Raw genomic sequence first — 6,000 nt, 5'->3', positions numbered from 1 at the left:
CTAGGATCCTGCCAGCCACGGGAGATGCAGCCAATAAATAAATAAATAAATAAATAAATAAATAAATAAATAAATAAATAAAATACAAACATATCTAAAGAAATACCTCTAAAGTCTCCATCCATATGAAGCCAATTAAAAATTATACTTATCGGGCTTCCCTGGTGGCGCAGTGGTTGAGAGTCCGCCTGCCGATGCAGGGCACGCGGGTTCGTGCCCCGGTCCGGGAAGATCCCACATGCCGCGGAGCGGCTGGGCCCGTGAGCCGTGGCCGCTGAGCCTGCGCGTCCGGAGCCTGTGCTCCGCAACGGGAGAGGCCGCAGCAGTGAGAGGCCCGCGTACCGAAAAAAGAAAAAAAAAAAAATTATACTTATCAAAGACTTGTGTGGTGTTTTAAAAATGTGAAGCTTACATTTACCTCCTGTACTTTAAAAAGCTGCATTGATTTCCTGAGTTTTTAAACTTAACCTCCCCCAAATGTCCCATCATAACCCAAATCAAAAAGTATGCATTTTAAGAAATGAAAAAAGTTGGGAATGAAAATTTTAATTTCAATAGTCACTTGTCTTTATGATGTCCCTCTAGTATTTAAAAATTTTTATTTCAGAGCTTTCAAACTTCATTTTGGGCAGGAATTTGATGATATATCATATTACAGTAGAATCTTCTAAGTCAGTGAATAAAACATATAAACAAAGTTGCTGGACCTAGAAACATATTGATAAAGATCAGCTCCTCAAATTCATTTGACAGAAGCAAACACACTTGAGAGGATATAATTTATGACTTCCTCTGAAGCAAGACAGACTCTAGACTTATTTGCAAAAGGAACGAAGTGAACTGAATAATCTGTTTAAACATAACGCAGTGAAGTACCTGTTTCTTGACAGACAGGCCAGATCTCAGGTTCCCAACCCTGTCCTGTGGCCCTTCAAGATGGTCAAAGTCATCCATAGGGATGTTTTGTGGCTGAATTTCCAATTGAATGTTTTGGGTTCAATGTCTTTTGATCTCCTAGGTATGAGCCCTCCCTGGCTTCTTCCTGAAACTTCTGGGATCACCCTGAGGCAGGTGCAGAGGATCCTAGCACTGGAATGACACCACTCATCTAAGCCACATGGTCCTGTCACTTTTAACTCCTAAATAGCCCTTGGATTCTCTCCCTCTCTGTCCTATTCCCAGCCTCGCTGCTATAGTTGGATCCTCATCGTTTCTTCCTGATCGATTGCCATAGCCTCCTTTTTATTCTGTTGCCTTTACGATCACTGCTGAAATCCACCTTACCCACTGCTGCTTTTGTGATCTTTCTGAAATGCAAACGTGAACATATCACTCCTCTGTAGAAAATTCTTCACTGGTTCCCCAGTTACTGCCTGATAAGGCTTAGGCTTCATAACTGGGCATATAAGACTTCCATGATCTACTTATGCTTCTTACTTCCCCTGTCTTTTTAGCTTTAAGCTGTGAGAGGACCATGGACATGTCTGTCCTGCTACCCTGGCATTATTCTCAGTGCCAGGTCCAGAGCCTGACACCTAATGGATAATTACTAATAGGTACATCACTACCCCATGTCTCATGCTTTTGATTTACGGGCTTTTTTTTTTTGCTAGCCAATTGAGTTTTGTTGTTGTTGTTGTTTGTTTTTTGGTAATAACACAAGTGTGCCCTTCTTTCACAACTCATTTATTCACACATTCACTCATTTACCTTGGGATCACTACGATCTAACACTGTGACTGCTACGAGTAAGTACTCTGAACGAATAAGTGAAAATGGAGATGACACATACCTGAGGAGTTGACTGCTCTGGATTGCAACTGGACTTGCAACCCAGTGCAGTTTTTCCCCAGGCAGTTCATGTATAGACAAATACAAGGACCAGGAGGCAAACGTAGCCTTCCACTTGCTCTTCACAAGTCTGGGAACAAGAGTCAATGAATCAAGACTTTGTAGAATGAATCGGAGCAAACAAAATAAAGAGCAAAGAAACCAACTTCCAATAAATAACTACAAATGTAATCAGGACTCTCCCAAGCCCCCAATTAAACGGCACAGAGCGCTAACTCCATTGACACCCAGGTGTCCCCGGAAGCCCCGCCCCCTCGGAGGCGGGGCGTGCGCGTAGCGGGCGGGGCCTTCCGGCTCGATCACGCCCCGTGGGCGGGGCGTAAGCGGGCGGGCTGAGCTGGAGCATCCCCGCAGTTTCCTAGGAGATGAAACACACAGCACGCCAGAGCTTGACAAGGGAGTGAACAAGGTAAGCGGCCGGCGCTGGCAGGTAATCCCGAGCGGGCAGCTAGGCCGCCACCCTCCGTCCGACCCAGCCCGAGCCTGTCCTGCGAGGCGGCCCGGCATGTCCCCTCGGCTCCCTGTCCTACCAGCGCCAACCTCCGCCGAGAGAAGGGGCCTGGACACTGGTAGTGGGAGGGACTGGAGGGAGGAGAATTCGGGGAGGGGCGGGACGGGCAGGAGGCGGTCAACCTGCTCCTATAGCTGTCGGTTCGCTCCGAGACCCCCTCGACCATTTTCCTGCGCTCCTAGACGGCGCGGTCAGTCCTGGGTTGGAGGATGACGGCGGGAATCCACCAGTCTGAGGGACCCGCACCCCCGAACCTCTACCCCAGGGTCTCCCAATGCACCCCCCTGCTCTCCCCCGCTCCCTTTAGTGCTTAGGCTGGAGGGGACGCTACTTTTAGGAGTGAGGGGCGGGATCAGGTCTGGAGAAGGCAGTGGAATTGAGTTCAAAACTGTTACAAAATTGAAAAGGAGAAAGAAGAAAGAGAAACTGGGTCCAAATTCAGTCCTCATTCGTGCATTCCCAAATGACTCCCAGGTAAAAGCGGAATCCCGGCACAGGGTGGACCAGCGGGCGCCCCCAGTCCTCACGCCGAGCCAACCGCGGGGGGAGGGGGTCAGGGGATCACCTGCCCGCTGCGGCCGGACACGCAGGGCCTCGGGGACGAGCCCTGCCCGCAGACGGGAGTCTTTTAAAAGTCCCGGTTTGCGAGAAAAGATCAGAGCGTCTGGGAACGAAAACTGCTTCTTAACTACAAATAAGACTGAGACATGGTCAGTTTAAGGACAGGGCTGGAGTCGGGGGAGGGGGGGGCAATAAAACTGGTTTTTTAGTGGTTTGTAATCTCAATTCTAAAAGGAAAGAAATGTATGTGATTGTGTTTAGATAATCTTTTAAAATGATCAGGCATTTGTTCTAATTGTAACGGAATTCTCATAAAGAGAGTCAAAGTTATCGGAGTGATTTTAATCAGAAAAACGACCCGTTCAGTCGAAATAGTGGCGGAGGCAAACGTTACTTTCCAGCCTTTTGGCTTTCCTTTATCGGCCCCGCGCCCTGTTCACCGCCGAGTGACCGGGAAGGGACAAACCCTCCCCTCCCTCCCAGGGCGGCCACCTTCTGCCTACGCAAAGCTGGCTGTACCATCTCTTCGTTGGGGTGGGTTACTTTGGTTTGGTTTTGCTTCGTTTTAAACGTTTGTGAATATTAGCACAGAGCACCATGCTTTTATTTATTTTTTAACACAGAATCCTGTTTTCCCATTGTAAAATCTCCCCTTTTAATTTCTGTAAACGTATGATTTGGTTAGTTTGAAATCTGTTTTCTCTTTTGCTTTTGAAACGACTTAATGGTTTTTATGGCGTTACTTTTTTTTTTTTTTTAAACAAACGTTAATGCCAGCCTTAGAGTAATAACGTTACAGCAGATTCTACAAAGACAAGTTGAAGACATGGAAACATTATCTGCTCAGTGATTGGGCAGACACGAATTTTACCCTCCATTTGCCCTCTCTGTTAATCTTCTTTAATCCTATCTAAATCCCTTATTAGCTGGCAGAAGCTGTTGAGAATAAAGCTCAAGTTTACAGTAATTGCGCACTTCGATAAAAGTAAGACAACTAGAATGGGAGAGAAATGATAAGGGCATTTATCTAATGCAGGCCTATAATTGAGCCTCTAAATAAATGTCTTTTTCCTTAAACCAGAATATAAGGTTTGTATAACTCATAAGGAAGTCAGTAAGTACTGGAGCTGGACTGCAGAAAATTCCAAGTTCCTAACAGTTCTATTAAATTAATTGAGGATCATAGTTACATTACATTTACTTGTTTTGCTTTGTTGCATATATATGGAAATATGTGCATAAGAAATCATGTCAATACATCCCTGTTTTGCAGAGTTATCTTTCCAAAGGTCCACAGAGAAGAATATATGTAACTTGCAGAGAAATATTATTGGGTGTGAACTGGGGACCCATAGGCAGTCTGTCTTTTAAGTTACATATACTGTTTTTGACTAGTAATCTGTTTAGGACCTTCCTGTTCTACACTGATAAAAATAGTTGTTTATATGCTATCAGTGAGTAGGTACATGGGAGTAATGATTTAAAAAAAAATCCTTTACCTTTATGTATCTATGCCATTAGGCCATTATCCTTATATTTTTAGGGGGATAAGGGGACAGTTGAAATGGTCAGCTTCTCACCCTGGAGAGCTGTTTATTTTGTATTTAACATGACTCAAAAGAGGCCTTTTTAAAGTTTTGTTTGGGAGCATAGTATGTAAACTTGTGTTACTTAAAGGTTAGTAAACTGGCCCAGTTCTCTGAGAGCCACAAATCAGAGCTTTTTAAAATCTATGTCATATCCATAATCTTTACCCCTCAAACGAAAGAAACTGGGAAATGGCTGTGTCCCTTACTTATTTTTCCCTGAATATAAGTATCCTATGCTATAGCACTTGAAACAAACTTTGCGTTTCCAGTGTTTATTTGGAAGATGATTGGTTAGGCTTGGAGTGCAGTTTCTACAATAGCCACTCCAAAACCGGTTGGGCTTCCAGGGCAATGCAGAAAGGAGCCAATGACTGAATGGTCTGTTGTGCTAACAGTACTGATGATGGTGGGCTGATGGTCTTAATAGTGGATGGGAAAGAGGCAGTTAATCCCACTTTTGCAGGTTGTTGAGCCGCTGCAAGGGGAAGTTTCAATGTTTCTGGCATCTCTTACTCTGAACTTCTCTCCCCATCTGTGCCGCTCCCTCCTTCACTCCCTTCTCAAGCCGTTTGTCCTTTTCCAGAAGTGCCTACATAACTGCCTACCTCTCAGACCCTCAATACCTGTCCTCAGTGAGGTATGAACAAGAAAACAATTTGTTACATGTGCAGCAGATTTGCAAAGAAAAGAAGATGCTATTTATCCCATTAAAATTCTTAATTAAATACTTTTGGGGGGTTGGGTAAAAATAATAATTTTCTTAAGGAACTCCAGGAAGACTCCCTTCTCCCCCACTCACACTCTTTCCCTTCACTGTTTCTGGCCTATAATTTTTCACTAAGTCCTTCCAGGTATCAGGACGAGACAGATGTAGCCCCAGGGTGTAGCCAGGGTGGGGCTCACCCTGTGCACTTTCCCGGTTGTTTATAGCATCTTGGCGTTTTAGGGTGAGGAGTTAGGAATCTTTAGGGGGTGGAGGGGGTGGGCAGCTTTCATTGCGGGGTAGTTTCTATATGGTTTGGCAGCAGAGAGCGGTGGTTCCTTTAGGTGCACCAGTGATTGTAAAAGCTGACAGGAGTGGGTTGTTTAGCAGCTGGGGACTGCACTAAAAACCCAAACAGCTTCAGGCTAATGCAAGTATTCCACTGACTCCATCATTGATTCTCTGACTGCTCATAGGTCATTTGATCCCTCTGTGTTTTTACTGTATAATTTTACTGATATGATAAACACCATGGCCTTTTGGACAAATTTATTCTCTGTATTGTTACTTAACCAGAAAGAATCAGTAAACCTCTAGAAAGCACATTTCCTTGAAAGAGATAAGTGTATGTCACCTTAAACAGAAAAGCTAGAAAAGAATGTCAAGCAATTTAGGGATTCCCTGGCGGTTCAGTGGTCAGGACTCGACGCTTTCACTGCAGTGAATGGGGTTCAATCCCTGACTGATGAACTAAGGTCCCACAAGCTGCCTGGTGCAGCAAAAAA

Source organism: Grampus griseus (genome assembly GCF_964374135.1).
Source record: "Grampus griseus genome assembly, chromosome: 10".
In the NCBI taxonomy this organism is placed as follows: Eukaryota; Metazoa; Chordata; class Mammalia; order Artiodactyla; family Delphinidae; genus Grampus; species Grampus griseus.
Note: the sequence above shows the minus strand (reverse complement) of the source record.